General features: G+C 39.1%; 1 protein-coding gene across 14 annotated transcripts in view; it reads right to left on the reverse strand.

The window, feature by feature from the left end:
• BPTF (bromodomain PHD finger transcription factor) overlaps positions 1–19794 on the reverse strand; it is a 141174-nt gene that overhangs the window by 106847 nt on the left and 14533 nt on the right. The window lies entirely within an intron of this gene.

Genomic DNA, 19794 nt, shown 5'->3' on the forward strand with positions numbered 1-19794 from the left:
TCACGTGGTACCAGCTGCACTAAGAAATGCCTCTCAGCAATCAGACAGGAAGTTCTCTGGTGCAGCACACCCTTTCCTTGGCCAGTTCTTCCTGAGAGCCATGTAATGGGGAGTTCCACAGTGAGGCACAAGGTTAGGGCTGAGACAGAAAGGAAGAAGGAGTAAGGAAGGGAGAAGAGAAGCAGGGTTCCAATGCTGGGAGAAAAGGGTGGGGGCGGGGCTCACTGAGGAAACAGACAACAGATTATAATTTTTAGCTGTAAATTAAGCAACAGGAGGCGTGCCTGTTCACCAATTTATGAAATGTACAGTCCAGGAATATATATGTATGTAAATGTATAAATATATAGCTTTTGAGAGCTTAGTTCATAACAAGCAAGCAGATCTCATTTAATCCTCTGAACAAGTCTATGAGGTATTTTAATAAGAAACTTATGGAAAGAAACAAGTTTCTCCAGAATTGCCATGCCCATGCCTGCATTACTATTATTACACTTTCCAATGATATTTACAGAATAGGAAACGTACTTTTAAATAGCAGACTTTTTATGAGATTAACATTAAATTTATTTTTGTGCAATTGTTTTATTAACTAAGATTTATTAACTATGGTTTTGGGTTGCTGGTCACGTCTTAACTGCCTCCTCCCTTCCCCATTCCTGCGCCCTCCTCACATCTAGTTAACTCTCATCATGTACAAACTAAAAGGGTACAGGGCACCAGGAAAAGAAAGTATGCTATAGAATATAAAAGGTCAAGATCTTTTATTTTATACAATGTACCCCCTCATATTCATTCACTGGAAAGATTTTCCAAATAAGATTATATCCATTAGTTTCTGCAGAAAAAAGTCCAAGGGATCACTCTGGGCCAGACTTTGCTGGTGAGCCTACATAGTAAGAAAGAAACCTCCTCCATCTCAGCAAATATCCATCTACTACAAAGACGCAGTTTTCACAGATTCAATTAAATCTCAGAATCACCATGCTAGTAATAAGCATCACGATGGTAATCCAGTCCATTTCACTGTCTTCTGGAAGTTATTTGGGCCTCATCTGCATAAGCACAAATGAGAGAAAGCAGAAAAGGATTAAAGGGAAGACTGAACCTAGAGGAATACCCTCAAATGCAAGAGAAGAAACACAAGTCACCAACTGAGACAAACCTGCTTATAGAAACAGTCCCTGTGTTCCTCTCAGCTGTTTATGCAAAATGCTGTCAAACAGAGTCCAAGTAAAGGATTACAGAAGTTAAGGCTGGAAAAGTAGTTCTAGGATCAGAACACGGATCCTTAAATGTTAGGTTTAGGCATTTGTACAGCACTTTATTCTGGCAGTAATGTAGGTTGATGGCTTTGAATGAAGTAATGAAGACTTTTTGAGCAGGGCAGGGACATGAGAAGAATGTTCCAGAAAGACTTCTCTGGCTTCAGTGTATACAATGAATAGGACAGGGGGAACAGACCAGACACAGGGCATCTTCTGAAATTACCCAGAAGATAAAGACCTGGATTCAGAGTCTGGCTGTGGGAATGAAGAAAAAGATGAATAAAAGTGACCTTATGAAGAAAGAAACCAACTGGTGTGGAACATAACACCACCACCCTAAGATTTAACTCTGGTACCATTTCCTCCAAAAGACTATTCGAACTCCCCCAAACACTTCTGAATTCTCATAGCCTTCTCTGAATCATTTGTTACCCTACAATTTACCTATTCATGGTATCCATTCCACCTCCATAGCTGAACACCCACCTCTTATGCCAAAGAAAGATCTGGCACGTTTGTTTTATTGGAAGCATTTGCTAGCATCATTCCCTTCAGAGAATTACCCTTCCCCTACACCATGTGATTCTGATGGGGCCCCCAAACACAGTATTCCATCTCTTGATCACTGGCAAGGCAGGCCAGTGAGAGTCTTGCCTGGGATTTTATATTCAGATGCTGAGTGAGAAGTGCTCTGAAGCTCGTTCTTTCCATGAAGGTGGCCAGAGGCTGTATGTGGCTAACCCACCTTTACCTCCCTTGTGGAAGAAGGGAATAAGGACAAGAGACAGAAGCAGAAATGGGAGATAAGTATTGATAACTCACGAGTACTGACAGAACCTGTCATTCAAATTTCCCAGTCAGGACTTCCCTGGTGGAGCAATGGTTAAGAATCCGCCTGCCAATGCAGGGGACACGGGTTCAAGCCCTGGTCCAGGAAGATCCCACAGGCTGCAGAGCAACTGGGCCTGTATGCCACAACTACTGAGCCTGCAGTCGAGAGCCCGCGTGCCACAACTACTGAAGCCCGCGCACCTAGAGCCCGGGTTCTGCAACATGAGAAGCCACCACAGTAAGAAGCCCACGCACCACCACGAAGAGTAGCCCACGCTCGCCGCAACTAGAGAAAGCCCACGCACAGCAACAAAGACCCAATGCAGACAATAAATAAATAAATAAATTTATTTAAAAAAAACAAATTTCCCAGTCACACAAACCAAAAACCACTCCCCTTTTGCTTAAGTGAACATGTTGGTTTTCTGTTGCTTGCAAATAAAAGAGTACTGATTAAAACAGTATCTAACACTGTATACAAGCCTTTTATAATGAGAAACTCAGTAAACTGCTATTTAAAGACTATCAATGAGAGCAGTTAATGTTTAAAAAAAAAAAGACTGTTGATAGTACTCTTTTGTAGTAAATTAACTTAGACAGTAACAGAAGTAGTCTAATTTAATTTGATATCTAATTTTAAAATATCAGCTTTCACAGATTATGAAAGATTTTGGATAAACATGTATTATTCTAATATTTAACAGTTCATTTAGCTTTATATTAAGCTAAAGTCTGTTAGCTTTCTATTAGTTTTAGAGGTAAAAGGAAGAAAGGCAAAAAAAGGTTCATAAATTCTACATTCTATCATCTAGCTGGAAACCACAAAATAGCATCTATTCAAACTACAACTACATACATACTGAAAAATGTGAGCACTTTTACAAGTTAACATTAAATACTGGTCAGTTCATTCTGAAGCATTATTGGGAGTTTAGATCGATTCAATTTTTTTAAAATTTATTTATTTACGCTGCGCCAGGTCTTAGTTGCGGCACAGGGGATCTTTTAGTTGCAGCACGCATGCGGGAATAAGGTAAAATTCATGTGCTGAAATAAGAAATCTTTAAGACATATTATTAAGTAGAGGAAAAAGCCAGCTACAGAACAATGACTAGGATGTCATTTGGGAAACAAAATTAGAAACAAAAAAAGAAAAGAGAACAATAATAAAGTGTATACATCGAAGAGGTCATATATGAATCTTTTTAAAGTAGTTGTTCCCGGGGAGGAGAAATGGAAGAAAAAAAAGAAAGAAAGACTAATTTTTTTATCCTTTTATATTCTTAAATACCACATGCATATATTTTTATTATAATATTTTAAAAGAAAAATATTGGGCAGATATCTATACAAATATATAAAAATATTAATATTTAAATCAATAAAATGATGCTGCTGGTAATGGCTACTGATGGCCTTGTATGAATACAAACATAAGGTCATTATGCCAAATTCAAAGATTTGGGTTTACAGAACTGAGCACAGATCACCGTGTATAAAGAGAAAACTCATAAAATTAAACCACTTAAGCCCCTCAACTGTCAATCATTAGTATTAGCAAGTCAAGTTATTTAAACTATTCAGGGAAATGTATTTATAATATACCACTGAGGATTACACTCATTACCATTTTCAACACTGATCTAGTATCTAGCAGATAAAGTATATTAATTTTCCTGTATTAAAAAAAAAAGGGATTAACATCAACCTCACTAGCCATCAGGAAAAGGCAAATTAAAACCACAATGAGATACTGTTTCATTCTCATCAACGGACAAAAGTTTTAAAGTCCATCCAAACAAACTTTTGGGAAGAACGGAGAACAACAGAGACACCGGTATACCACACTCGGGACTGTAAAGTGGCATCACCACTTTGGACAGCAATTCAGTAACAGTCAGGTTAAGGTTGTGCACACAACCCTGAAAGGGCGGTTTGAAAATTTTTTGCCCATGACCCAAAGTAAGAAATACATTTTACATTTAAATCTAGTACACACCTACCCCAAAACTAAAGTTCTACAAAGCATTACTTTTATACTAATATCTTCTCTTCCATCCCATTCCAATACTTTCTATTCCATTCTCTTTCTGCTTTTAAATTATGCTGGTTGCAGCCCACAGTTTGAAAAACACTTCTCAGGAATTCCCCGGCAGTCCAGTGGTTAGGACTCTGCGCTTTCACTGCCGAGGGCCCAGGTTTGATCCCTGGTCAGGGAACTAAGATCCCACAAGCCACACCCCAACCCACCCTCCCAAAAAAAGAAAGAAAAAGAAAAACACTTCTCTAGAGAAACTCTCCTTATACATATGCAGAACACTGAACATTGCGTATAAAAGCAAGCAGTCAATCAAGCTGGAAACAACAAAAATGTACATCAACAGGGGGGGGAACGATTAAATTGTAGAACATTCATTTGATAGAATACTTTTTTTTGGGCCATGCTGCTTGGCTTGCGGGATCCTAGCTCCCTGACCAGGGATCAAACACGGGCCCTCGGCAGTGAAAGCGCAGAGTCCTAACCAGTGGACTGCCAGGGAATTCCCCACTTGATAAAATTCTATAGAGCAGTCAAGGGCTACATATGTCGGCATGGATCAATCATAAAAACACCATGAAACAAATAAAATTGCTACCAAAAAAAAATTGCTACTAAAGGATAAACAATTTGAAACCATGCGAAAGTTTTATCTACTGCTTATGGATGAATGGATGTATATATATAATATATATATGAACTAGTAGTTAACATCACCACTAGAATGTAATCTCCTTAAGGGCAGGGAGTTTTGTCTGTGTATTTTTGCTGCTGTGAATACTTCAATAAATACTTACTGAAAGAATCAGGAGTTTAGTAGGCACACAAAAAGATGCTCATCATCACTAATTATTAGAGTAATGCAAATCAAAACTACAGTGAGGTACCACCTCATACTGGTCAGAATGGCCATCATTAAAAAGTCTACAAATAATAAGTGCTGGAGAGGGTGTGGAGAAAAGGGAACCCTCCTACACTGTTGGTGAGAATGTAAATTGGTGCAGCCACTATGGAAAACAGTATTGAGGTTCCTCAAAAAACTAAAAATAGAGTTGCAATATGATCCAGCAATCCTACTCCTGGGCACATACCCAGACAAAACTATAATTCAAAAAGACACATGCACCCCTATGTTCATAGCAGCACTATTTACAATAGCCAAGGCACGGAAGCAACCTAAATGTCCATCCATCGACAGGTGAATGGATAGAGAAGATGCAATACACACACACACACACACTGGAATATTACTCAGCCATAAAAAAGAATAATGCCATTTGCAGCAACATGGATGGACCTAGAGATTATCATACTAAGTGAAGTAAATCAGAAAGAGAAAGACAGGGCTTCCCTGGTGGTGCAGTGGTTAAGAATCTGCCTGCCAATGCAGGGGACACGGGTTCGAGCCCTGGTCCGGGAAGATCCCACGTGCTGCGGAGCAACTACGCCCGTGCACCACAACTACGAAGCCTGCGCTCTAGAGCCCATGAGCCACAACTACTGAGTCCACGTGCCACAACTACTGAAGCTCGTGCGCCTAGAGGCCTTGCTCCGCAACAAGAAGCCCCTGCAATGAGAAGCCTACACACCGCAACGAAAAGTTGCCCCATTTGCCGCAACTAGAGAAAGCCTGTGCGCAGCAACAAAGACCCAACACAGCCAAAAATAAATAAATAAATACATTTTAAGGGAAAAAAAAAAAAGAGAAGGACAAATACCATACGATATCACTTACATGTGGAATCTAAAATATGACACAAATGAACATATCTATGAAACAGAAACCGACTCACAGACATAGAGAACAGACTTGTGGTTGCCAAGCGGGGGGCGGGGGTGGGGTGGAGGAGGGAAGGATTGGGAGTGTGGGATTAGCAGATGCAAACTCTTATATATAGGATGGATAAACAACAAGGTCCTACTGCATAGCACAGGAGACTATATTCAATAGCCTATGATAAACCATAATGGAAAAGAATATGAAAAAGAATATATATATGTAAAATTGAATCACTTTGCTGAAAGAATCAGTAGTTTCAAACTCTAGCCTATGCAATTACACAAGAAAATGATGTCTTTACATTATTTGCAGATCTTAGAAATGTGTTTTTACTCCTCACTATGTAAATAAATAGAGGACTACAGTGAGAAGTCCTAGAACAGTGGTCTTCAAATTTTGCACATCAGAATCACCTGGAGAGCTGATTCTAATTAAAACAGCTTCTGATTCAAAGGACTAGGAAAGAGTCTCAATTTGCATTTCTAACAATTCCCATGCGATACTAACTCTGCTGGTCTGAGGTCCACAGTTTGAGAACCACTGCCCTGGAACTCAAAAAGGTTATCCCTCTGAGATTCAGTTGAGTAAAAATTAATACACATCAGATGAAATTCACTAATTCCAGTTACCTTCAAAGCTTGCCACTCAAAATGTGATTGGCATTATCTATGAGGCTTGAAATAAAGTCAGAATCTCAGGCTTACTAAATTAGGATTTGCAGTTTCTCAAAATCTTCAGGTGATTCATGCACACATTAAAGTTTGACATGCTGCCTTGAAAACTATCCATCCTAAAACTAGAAGTGCAGCAAAATCACATGGTAAACTGTTAAAAGTAGAGTATCAAAATGCAATTCAAATTTACAGAACCCCAGGTGAAGCTCAGTAATCTGTATTTTTATCTTTCTCCCCAGATAATTCTGATGTGCAGCCAAGTGTGAAAATTACGGCTTTACCGAAATTGGATATTCCCGCTACCAAGCAGAAAGTGGGGCTTTTTTGGAAACTGAAACAAGAGAATCAAGAGGCTACCTAAGAAGGTATGATTAGAATAGGACAGGTGTGAAAGGAAGCTGAAGCCTAATCAAAGACATTAATAAGCCTACAAGAAGAAAACGCTACGGATGGAAAGTGGTCTGCATGGGGGTGGGGAGCGGGTAGGGGAACCAAAGAGCAAGAATTTGTCAGTGAATTTCCAACACAGTCAAGGTTAAGGGAAAGAGTTTCTTTTTTTTAATGTATTTATTTTATTTATTTTATTTTTGGCCGCACTGGGTCTTCGTTGCTCCACACGGGCCTTCTCTAGTTGAGGCGAGTGGGGGCTACTCTTCACTGTGGTGCACAGGCTTCTCATTGCGGTGGCTTCTCTTGTTGTGGAGCACGGGCTCTAGGCGTGAGGGCTTCAGTAGTTGTGGCACGTGGGCTCAGTAGTTGTGGCTCGAGGGCTCTAGAGTGCATGCTCAGTAGTTGTGGCGCACGGGCTTAGTTGCTCCACGGCACGTGGGATCTTCCCGGACCAGGGCTCGAACCCGTGTCCCCTTCATTGGCAGGCGGATTCTTAACCACTGTGCCACCAGGGAAGCCCAAGGGAGAGAGTTTCTTGACTAAACAAGGATTCTGGCCCATGTGACAGATTATCACCTTAACAGAAGAATTATGCTACTATGCACATTATTTGAACGACCTGACAGTTGCTAAAGCAAAACTTTCCACTCCTTTGAATTCCACAATAGAAGTCTACTTAATAGGGTCTACAGGGATGCTCTCTTCTCTGCGCTCTTTGGAAGAACTGGTCAACAATACTCACCAAGTGTTAACTGTCGCTTGGGGTCCTTTTCTACATGCCTCGGTTTTTAAAATATGCACCGTGGGGCACAATCTGTATTTGTTAATTTCTCCCTTTTTTAATTTAAAAACTTCTCTATACATTTTAAGCAGATATTGCCTTAATTTGCTGAAGCTGCAAGAAATCCTAGAGCTTTTCCAAGGCCCTGATCAAATGTCGCCTCTTCTGTCCTCTCCTGTGCCTCCAGGCACTGTGCTTCTCTGACACTTTGTACAGCTCTCCATTATAGTGTGAGTGCATTTATATTACAGGCAATTACTCATGTGCCCCAAGCTCATTTATTAACTCCCTGAGAGCACAGACCATGTTTTATTGTAATAACCAAAAAAAAAAATGTGTTCAACAAATGATACCCAGAAGCAAAACTAGAAGTCCAGGGGTGAGGTCACGCCAAGATTAAAATCCAGACGCCACAGTAGATTTTTCAGTTTGGCTCATACATTTTTACTGTATTAATTCTAAGAAGAATATTTACAGTGTTTTCATACTTCTAGACCCCGTAACTCTCTATATAGTGTGCGTTTCTATCGGAAACAATCAGATAAACCCAGTGAGACATTCTAAAGACAATTGGCCTGGCCAATGAAAAAATGTCACTGTCACAAAAGAACCCTTCCCTCTCCAAAAGTGACAGAAGAGCTCTAGATTAAAGGAACAAAAGAGATGTCAACTAAAAGCAATACATGACCCTTGACTGAATCTTGGATAAAGAAACAAAACAGCAATAGAGGGCAATTGGGGAAATTTGAAATGTAATATTACATTTGAAATGTAATATAAATGTAATATATCCAGGTTAAATTAAATGTCTTAAGTATGCTGAAGTATTTAGAGGTGAAGTGCTATTATGTCTGCAACTTACTATTCAGTGGTTCAGCAAAAAGAAAATTTTAAAAGACTGAGAAACCAAATATGGCAAAAATGTTTTTAAAAATTGGTGAATCCGGGACTTCCCTGGTGGCACAGTGGTTAAGAATCCGCCTGCCAATCCAGGGGACAAGGGTTCGAGCCCTGGTCAGGGAAGATCCCACATGCCACGGAGCAACTAAGTCCGTGCGCCACAACCACTGAGCCTGCGCTCTACAGCCCGCGAGCCACAACTACTGAAGCCCCCGCACCTAGAGCCCGTGCTCTGCAACAAGAGAAGCCACCGCAATGAGAAGCCCGCGCACACGAGGAAGAGTAGCCCCCGCCTCGCCGCGACTAGAGAAAGCCCACGCGCAGCAACAAAGACCAACGCAGCCATAAATAAATAAATAAATAAATTTATAAATTTATAAATTTATAAAAAACAAAAATTGGTGAATCCAAGAGAAGGGTATACTGGGTGTTCATTGTACTATTCTTTCAGCTTTTCTGCATATTTGAAATTATGTAAAGTAAAAGCAAAAAGTTCAGAAAATCTGTTCTAAAGTTCCTTACTTCTAATTGTTTCAATTATTTGTTTCAATTTTTTCAATATATATAGCTAACAGGACATATCATGTTACAGCCTAAATACAGAGTAAGATTAAATAAGATTATTAAATTAACTGCAAACTTGTGAACATCAACTGATACCTAGGACAGAAAGTGCTGTAACATACCACCTGTTTTACCTAGCCTCTCTTTGAAAACATCTGACATATTTGGCCACAACACCCTTCTTGAATTTCCTATGCCACCCAGGACTCAATTTCCCTGACCAGCTGTCCCTCTGCCAAACACCTCTCTTACACGTGCAAATTCCCCAAAGTTTAGTCCTCAGCAGATTCTCCTGCTTTCCCCCAGTTATCAGTGGACTCAATTACCACCCAAATATCAATGACTTTCTAAATGCATTTCTCTACCCAGACCCCGCTTCAGAACTCCAGAGACATTATTTCCAACTGCCTACTAGCGATTTTCAACAGGATGTCCCAGGTACACTTCACTTTGTAGGAAATGGAAATAAAAAGAAGTTACAAAAGTTTAATTTAAAGAAAAAATTTTTAAATCCCTAAATGGAACAAAGATTTTGTAACGATAAAGGATGCAGTCTACAATGAAGATATAACAGTTACGAACAACTTAATAAAAAGTAAATATGATTGTGCCAGTCCCCAACTTTAAGCCTTTCAGTGAGTCTCCACCATACTTGGATTAAAATCCAAACTCCTTCCTGAGACCTACAAGGCCCTCTGTGAGGTGCGCCCTGCCTACTGCTCCGAACTCAGCCTCCCCCTCTCCTTTCTGCTTCAGCCACACTGGCCTCCTGGATCATGCAAAGCTCGCTGCCTCCCCACAGCTGTTCTCTCTACCTAGAATACTCCCTCCCACTCTGTGAAGTGGTCAGCTCCTCATTCATTCAGGTCTTTTCCCTCATAGTATTTTATCACACTTAAAACTCTTACAGTTTCATTCAATTAACATATGCCTCCACTGGACTGCAACTTCCACAATGGCCAGGACAATTTTTTATTTACTTATTTGTTTGTTTGTTTGTTTATTTATTGGCTGCGTTGGGTCTTCGTTGCTGTGTGCGGGCTTTCTCTAGTTGCGGTGAGCGGGGGCTACTCTTTGTTGCGGTGCGTGGGCTTCTCGTTGTCGTGGCTTCTCTTGCTGGGGAGCACGGGCTCTAGGCGGGTCGGCTTCAGTAGTTGTGGCACGTGGGCTCAGTAGTTGTGGCACGTGGGCTCAGTAGTTGTGGTTTGCGGGCTCTAGAGCTCAGGCTCAGTAGTTGTGGCACACGGGCTTAGCTGCTCAGCGGCATATGGGATCTTCCCGGGCCAGGGCTCGAACCTGTGTCCCTTGCATTGGCAGGCAGATTCTTAACCACTGCGCCACCAGGGAAGCCCAGGACAATTTTTGTTTGGCATCTCAGGCCTAGTACTTATTACACTTCCTGGTACATGGCAGATGCCTGAATTAGTTGCTGCATGAATTAATAAACCAAATAAACTGGCATCAAACAATATAAGGCAAAACTATAAGAAATCCAAGAAGAACTGGACAGAAACAGAATAGTAGCAGGAGACTTTAAGACACTTCTTTTTAACCTTAACAGCTCTAAATAGCTAACATGAATGCAGGTCACAAATTCAAATGTCCACAAGGAGGAGGTAGAAGAGTGAGTAAAGAGGACAGACAGGCAATCTACAGGGCCCAACTAGAACTAACCTAATCAAGAAAAGGTGGGACCAAGCACAATAAATAGAATTGGTGACGATAAAGGGGAACTTGCCACAGGTACAGAAGCTATTAAAAGAATGCTAATAAAGTCTAAATCCTGAGTGAAAGGATGACTGTAAGAGAATTACTAAACACCAAAACTAAATCAAAAAACAGAAAACAAACCAATAATTATGGGAGAAACTGAAGAAGATGTCAGCGAGCTCTTACCCCTAAAACAGCACCCAGCCAGGATGGTTTTCAAAACATTCCAGAGGACAGAAAAAGAAGAAAAGATTTTAAAAGTCCTCTTAAAAAAATCAGGATAACAGTGACACCAAAACCTAATAACAAAAGACATGTACCCCCCCCTCCACAAAAGAAATGATGGGCCAATCTCAGTTATTAAAATAAAGTTAAAAATAGCAAATAAAATCCAAAAGCATACTATGTGTAAATATCTATGAAAAATTACAGAATAATACCTACCTTTTAATCTATCAATCCCCTTTCTAAGAATTTACCATATAACATAACTCACATGTACATTCATTTTGGCACTGTTTGCAACAGTGCCAAAGCTGTAAATAACTTAAATGTCCACCAGTAAGGAACTGGCTAAAACAAAAAACTGTAACATTGTACTTCCGCACAAGGGAACACTATGCAGCTCACAAGAAGAATGTGGTCCAAAGCCAAGATGGAGTAAGCTCACTGGAGCTAATGGCTCCACTAAACTGCAACTGAAAACTCTGGACAAAATACAGAAAAAGCAACCACCAAAGGATTATGGGGGGGAAAAAAAAGCAAAAGCCCAAGGACCAGGTAGGGGAGTCGAAACTAGAAGAAGCAACAACAAACAACAAGCAGCGGTCTGTTTCCCTATTTTCTCTCCTGGAATAGAACAAGCTCACAGTGAATCTACGGCAAAAACCATGAACAGAAAAACCTCAGAGAAACCCTGTCTTTCAGGCAGAGGACTGAGGAAAGGGTCCCCTGTGAGCTGAAGAGCAGGAGGGAAATCCCCTGTTTTGTGGTTATTTTACTTTTTTTTCCCCTCTTCTGGCCCCTGCCTCAAGGGAGGCTCCAACTACAGAATCTACAAGAAACTCACATCTTTCTAGCCAGTAGATCAAGAAAAGGGGCCCCTGCAAGCCAGAGTATGGGAGGAATTCCAGAACATATAGCTAAAGAAAAATCTACAAAGCAGCAAGAGAAAAAACAACATTACATATGAGAGAACAATAATTCAAATAACTGCAGAGAATAGGACATCTTTAAAGTGCTTAGAGAAATATCAACCCAGCATTCTATATCCTTCAAAAATACTCTTCCACAGTTCAGGCAAAATAAAAACATTTCAGATGAAGGAAAACTAACAGAGTTTCCTAAAGCAAACCACTCACTCCTTGATCTTGGCTCTCCTGGTCAGAATTTTGTGCACTCTGTAACATCTTTGGTGGTGGTAGTCCAGTTCTTCTAGTAACTTTGTTAATGTGCTGTAGAGGACTGACAATTTTAGTATGTAGTGTATGTGATATTAAATTGTGAATTAGTGGGACTTAACAATGTAACAGCATATCAATATTTGAAGATACTGGCACTTGATATCCTGTCAAGGAAAATTTGCCTCCAAATTTTAAGCTGGAAAGTCACTGGAATAACTGTTCAGAAAAGAATCACAACTACATGATTTTTTAGAGTTTGGGTATGTATGTTAAGAATTGTGAAAAGAAAAAAAAAAGAATTGTGCACAAATTGAAATGTCTGTGTACTGATCCTCAAAACAGCCAATAAAATCTCAACTATGAAAGAACAAAAACAAAAAAAACAAATGGTAAAAACGGTAAAAGAAACAGAAATGATACCAGAGTGAAAACTGGACTTTCAGGAATAAAGGAAGAACAATAAATTAAAACACAAACAAAAAAGGTTGTTTCAACTCTTAAGCACTTTAAAATATGTACCGTGGTTGAGAGCAAAAACTGTAACATCATCTAGTGGAGCTTTAATGTATGTAGAGTCTGATACAGAGGGCCGACCATACGGTGCCACTTTACACAAGGGATCTGACATCCAGAGATTCTGGTACCCACAAGGGTCCTGGGAATCAATCCCCCACAGATACAGAGGAACAACTGTAGATATATATGACACTTATAGCATTGGGGAGGGGGCTAGGATAAGGGAACCTCTATGGTTGTGACACAAATTTTACTTAAAGGGATAAAATGCTAACTTTAAGTAGATAAGTATTTTGTAATTCCTAGAGGAACCACTAAAAAAGTAGCACAGACATAACCAAAAAGCTAATAAATTAAAATAGGGCAATGTTCAACTAATCCAAAAGCAGGCAGGAAAGGGAAACAGAGGAACAAAAAAAAAAAAGAAAAAGAAAAGAAAAGATGGGAATTTCCTGGCAGTCCAGTGGTTAGGACTCCACGCTTTACTACCAAGGGCACGGATTCAATCACCGGTCAGGGAACTGATCCTGCAAGCCAAGCCTTGAGGTACAGCCAAAAAAGAAAAAAAATAAATAAATAAATGTAAATAGTCTAAATTCACTGTCAGAAGACTGGCTTTTTAAAAAAACAAAACAGGGAACCCCTTTAAAATATGACATAGTAGGGACTTCCGTGGAGGTCCAGTGGTTAAGACTCTGCGCTCCCACTGCAGGAGGCATGGGTTCAATCCCTGGTTGGGGTAAGATCCCGCATGCCACGCAGCACAGCAAAAAAAAAAAAAAATATATATATATATATATATATATATATATATATATATATATATATATATATATATAAATATGACATAGTACATATGACTAAAAGTAAAAGGGTGGAAAGAGATACACCCTGCTAACACTATTCAAAAAGAAAGAAGCTGAACTGGTTATATTAATATCAAACAGTAAATTTTAAGCAAAGAATATTACCAGAGTAAAGAAGGTCATTTCATAATGATAAAGGGGTCAAATAATCAAAAGACCAACAACCATAAATGTTTATGAACCTAATAACAGAGCCACAAAATATATGAAGCATAAACATACAGTACTGCAAGGAGACAGAGAACAAATCTATAACAGTAGTTGTAGATTTCAACACTCCTCTCTTAGTAATCAACAGAACAAGTAGACGGAAAATCTGCAAGGATATAGAAGACTTTAACAACACTACCAACCACAGTTAATCACATTTATGGAACACTCTACCCAACAGCAGCAGACTCTTCCTTCCTAGTACACGTGGAATATTCACCTAAACAGACAATGCTTTGGGTCATAAAACAAATCTCAAATGACTTCATTTTTTAAACATTTAGTCATACCCAGTATGTTCTCTGACATATGAAGTTAAATTAGAAACCAATTTTTATGATAGCCAAGACATGGAAGCAACCTAAGTGTCCATCAACAGAGGAATGGATAAAGAAGATGTATATATATACAGTGGAATATTATTCAGCCATAAAACCACAAGGAAACAATGCCATTTGCAGCAACATGGATGAACCTAGAGATAATCATATTAAGTGAAGTTAAGTCAGACAGAGAAAGACAAATATTATATGATATCACTTATATGTGGAATCTAAAAAAATAGTAAAAATGAACTTATTTACAAAACAGAAACAGACTCACAGACATAGAAAACAAACTTATGGTTACCAAAGGGGAAGGGGGGGCAGGGATAAATTGGGAGTATGGGATTAACAGATACACACTACCTTTACATAAAACAGATAAACAACAAAGATTTACTGTATAGCAGAGGGAACTATATTCAATATCTTATAATATAATGGAAAAGAATCAAAAAAAAAGAATTAAATAAAACTGAATCACTCTGCTGTACACCTGAAAATAACACAATATTGTAAATCAATTATACTTCAATAAGAAAAAGAAAATCTATCTTGGAAAAGGAAGACATAAAATCATCTCTATTTGCCAGGCAACATGATTACCTATGTAGAAAAACCCAAGAAATCTACAAAAAAAAAAACACAAACTACTAGACTGACAGTTGAGTTTAACAAGGTCACAAAGATCAATACACAAAAATCAATTGTATTTCTATTATAACAATAAATAACTGGAAATACAAATTCAAATTTAAAAAATAAGTACTAATTGTAATAGCACCAAAAATCATGAAATACTTAGGTACAAATGTAATAATATGTAGAAGACCAGTATGCCAAAAACAATAAAACACTGATGAAAGAGATCAAAGACTTGAATTAATGGAGAGACAGAATGTGCTCATGGATTAGACAGTTAAGAGAGTGAAGGGCTTCCCTGGTGGCGCAGTGGTTAGGAGTCTGCCTGCCAATGCAGGGTACACGGGTTCGTGCCCCGGTCAGGGAGGATCCCACATGCCGCGGAGCGGCTAGGCCCGTGAGCCACAACTACCGAGCCTGCGCGTCTGGAGCCTGTGCTCCGCAACGGGAGAGGCCGCGACAGTGAGAGGCCCGCGCACCGCGATGAAGAGTGGCCCCCGCTTGCCGCAACTGGAGAAAGCCCTTGCACAGAAACGAAGACCCAACACAGCCAAAAATAAATAAATAAATAAATAAATTTATTTTAAAAAAAAAATAAGAGAGAGTGAAACACAAGCCACAGACCAGGAGAAAATACATGCACATCACATAGGCAACAAAGCACTTAAATTCCAAACCAAAATGAAATACCCCTTTATGCTTATTAGGATAGCAAAAAACAAAACAAAATAAAAAAATCAATGGTCAGCATAACAATTAACAGTGAAATATTAGCATCAGTCCCATTAAATTTAGAAAGTACACTAAGATGCTTCTCATTTCAACTAGTATTTAACATTGCTTTAGAGGTGGTAGACAATGCAATTTGAAAAGAAACAAAAAGGAGGTATAAATATAAGAAAAGCAGATGGATGTATATGATTCATGTTTGAAGATGATGAAATGTTATTCCTAGAAATTCCAACCCAATCAAAAACTAAGCTATTAAAAACAATTAGAAAAGAGGTGGCTAAATACAAAATTAACTTTTAAAATCCATGAGCTCGCCACCAGAAGTTCCATGAGAGCAGACATTTTCATAGACAAATTATTTAAAGATACAGTAAGATTTCATGGTATAAGGGAAAAGATTTATAAAACCAATTATGCATTATCCAATTTTATAAAAAATATGTACGTTTCTACACATGTTAAGTACTCCTCATATGAATACACACACACTCACACAAAGCTGGTTATCAAAGGAGAGTGACCAAAATATTAATGTTATCTCCTGAGTTTTCTAAATTTTCTGTATTTCTTCCCTGATAAAGAGAAAAAGCAAAAATAAAATTTGAAGTTCTTACTAGACTTTCAAAAGTGTTATTTTAAAAATTCAAAGCTTTTTCCCTAACCTAGTTATCCAAATCACAGATTAATGAATATCAAGAGCTCAGAAAGAGGCTGGCAAACTATGGCCAGCCACAGACCGTTTTTACAAATAAAGTTTTATTCAAACACAGCCATGTTCATTTGTCTACTTATTGTCTCCAGCTGCTATCATGTTACAATGGCCGAGTTGAGTAGTTGCAGCAGAGACAGTGTGGCCCAAAAAGACTAAAATATTTACTATACAGCACTTTAAGAGAAAGTCTGCCAATCCCTTGCCCATTAGATCACCTAGTCCAATCTACACTTTACAGGTGAGTAAACTAATAAGGCCCACAGAGGAATGACGTCTCTAAGGTCAAATTCAAGCTAAGAAGCAATAAAAAAAATTCCATTCCCACTTGGCCAGAAAACTCTGAAAAGAGACATCTGTCCCCCAGTTTAGGAGCTAAACCTCAGGCTTTCATATTATAAATAAGTGAATTTACCAATAAATTGATGAGGAAAGGATTTTGGGCCTAGTCTATATCCAAAAACACCTGCTAAAGATCTGAGTAAACTTCAGTAAGTCCCAGAAAAAGTCAATTTAAAAGCCACATAAACACAGATTAGGGAAGGTCTAAGAACAACAGTAATGAGAGTATAACCTGGTTCAGCCTATTAAATGTAACCCAACAATCCTACCCTTAGGAATCTACCTTATAGAAACACCAGGCTGGGCGACTAAAGATACATCTCTAGCACATTTAGAACAGCACTGTCTATAAAAGCAAAAAGGGACTAAAATTCCAATAGGGTTAGTTTTTCAAGGCAAATAAACTTTAACAGCAAATGCAGTTTTGTATTAATAAAGAAAAAAAAAAAGGCCACTTCACATCTTTAATTTACTTGGACCCTGCTGCATTTGAGTTTGTGTCCCCTGCCATAAACAAGCTCCCATTGTTAGGTTTCTCCTGAAATGCAGGGAGATTTTATAACTCAAGCTATTTAGGCAATTAAGGATAATAATATATCTGGATAAAGGCAATCTTCCAAGTTTACAGAGAATCAGAAATTTGAGGCATTTCACTCAGATAATTCAAACTAAAAAGTTCAAATATGTATCTGAAATTACAGTAAAATCACTTTTTATTTTTTTAATTATTTGCATAACACTGTGAAAGCAGATTATGGTCATAAGTTGGAGAAAAGGGTAATTTACTAAGACTGCAAGGCCTGTGTGAAATAATTTTGATGTCTAGAAAAACAGGGAAAACTGCACTGATAGGAAGGGCTAAAATTTTATTAGCTACTTTAAATGCTGGACTATTTCCTCAGACAAGTCTCAATATAGCTATGCAAGCATTAGAAGGAAAAAGGACAAGAAGAGAAATTCCACACAGATTAATATGTGCGTTTCTGAAATGCTTTTTAAGTTCCATAAATAGAATGCACTGTAAACAGACCTCAAAGGAGGCAATGTTAACATCCTGAAATCAAGCAGGAAGCCACAGCAGCAAAATGTAGAAATTGCACCTACTGAACACTGTCATTCAGTATGAATCACTTGGCCATGCAGTCTCCCAAGTGTGTGACTTCTAGAACACATCCATGAGTAGAGAAGAGTGTAAGCATGAGCTTTCTTAGCAAATCTTCTGAAGTTCCATAATTGCAATTTAACATCGGTTAAGTAACAAAAGAATTCCACTCAAAAAGTGATGTCTTTTCCTTGAAAACTATTGAAGTAATTAAATCATTTGTCCAGAGACTCCTGAGAAAGAGGTTTTATATAGGAGAACTCAGACAACTGAAACAACACACCAGTATGTGACAATTCAGTTCACATACCAACTTTTACAATATAGGAATTCCCTGAGTTAGCAAACTAAATTTCTCACCTAAAAGTCTCTGAATTTTAATTCTTCTTTCCCTTTTGTCCTGCATCTACGTACGACTTGGCTTAGTTTTCTCAGGACCATGGCAGATTTTCTAAAACTGAAGGTTAGCTGACTACCTCTTCCCCTACCCCAGAGAACAACAAATGATGCCATCATCGCAAAGATGAGCCCAAGTCTCACTGCAGAAATTCAACACCATCACATCCACAAATAACGCTGGGCTGACAGGCTTAACAGAGACGAACCACAGCCGAGTGCTGGGGCTACCCAGGCCGTGCAGGATTCAGAGCAAATAAAAGGCTAGAGGAAAAGGGATGCTAGGTAAATTCTCACAGTTTAGCAGAAGCAGACTGACGACAGTAACACGGTCAGCCCAAGAGAACTTTCTGTGATGATATGAAGTGACCCAAATGTTCTACATCACACATGGCTACTGGGCACTGGAAATGTAGCTAGTGTCAATGAAGAACTGAAGTTTGAATTTTACTTAATTTAAATTTAAATAGCCCCACGTGGCTAGTGGCTGCCATACTGGACAGGGCAGAACTAAGGGTGAAAAGAATCTAGAGATTTTTTTTTTGACTCATACACTCAGTTCAACAATTACCTGTGCTGCCTATTGCATGCTAGAGACTGAGCGGCACTAAGGAGAGGAGATGAATGAGAGCCTCCCTGCCCTAAGACAGGTTCGGAGGAAGGAGAGAGCCAGATAATTAGAGTCCATTTCAGTACAATGTCTTAACAAATAAAGATATAATGATGAAGGGGTTAAATAATCCTTCCTAAATGTTTATGTACTTAATAACAGAGCCTCAGAATACATGAAGACTAACAGAACTCCAAAGAGAAATAGGCAAATCCATGACAGTATTCGTAGACTTCAACAATTCTCTCTTGGTAATCAATAGAACAAGCAGGTAGAAAATCAGCAAGGATACGGAGGACCTTCATAATGCAACCAACATGACCTAACTGACACTTACGGAACACTCTATCCACCCGCAGCAGAATACACCTTCTTTCCAAGTACACTTGGAACGTTCACCTAGACCGACAACATTTTGGGGCACAAAACAAACCTCTAAAAATGTTTTACAAAATTAAAGTCATACAAAGTATGCTTTCTGAACACAATGAAATTAAATTAGAAATCAGTAACAGAAAGAAAGAAACCTAGAACACCTTCAAATATTTGGAAACTAAACAACATATAAATGCACATGGTCCTGGGGGGTTAGGGAGAGGTAAAGGAACTTAGTCTCACCTAAGGAAAAGGGAATGGTGACCAGAGAAGACAAGCTGGAGAAGGTGATGGATGGGTGACTAGGAGTTAATCATCACAGCAGTGAATAACTGAGGTGTTTTTTTCTTTTAATAAATTTATTTATTTTGTTTATTTATTTTTGGCTGTGTTGGGTCTTCGTTGCCGCACGCGGGCTTTCCCTAGTTGCGGCGAGCGGGGGCTACTCTTCGTTGCGGTGTGCAGGCTTCTCACTGCGGCGGCTTCTCTTGTTGTGGAGCAAGGGCTCTAGACGAGCGGGCTTCAGTAGCTGTGGTGCGCGGGCTCAGCAGTTGTGGCTCGCGGGCTCTAGAGCACAGTCTCAGTAGTTGTGGCGCACGGGCTTAGTTGTTCCGTGGCATGTGGGATCTTCC

Source organism: Balaenoptera acutorostrata, chromosome 20 (assembly GCF_949987535.1).
Source record: "Balaenoptera acutorostrata chromosome 20, mBalAcu1.1, whole genome shotgun sequence".
Classification (NCBI taxonomy): domain Eukaryota; kingdom Metazoa; phylum Chordata; class Mammalia; order Artiodactyla; family Balaenopteridae; genus Balaenoptera; species Balaenoptera acutorostrata.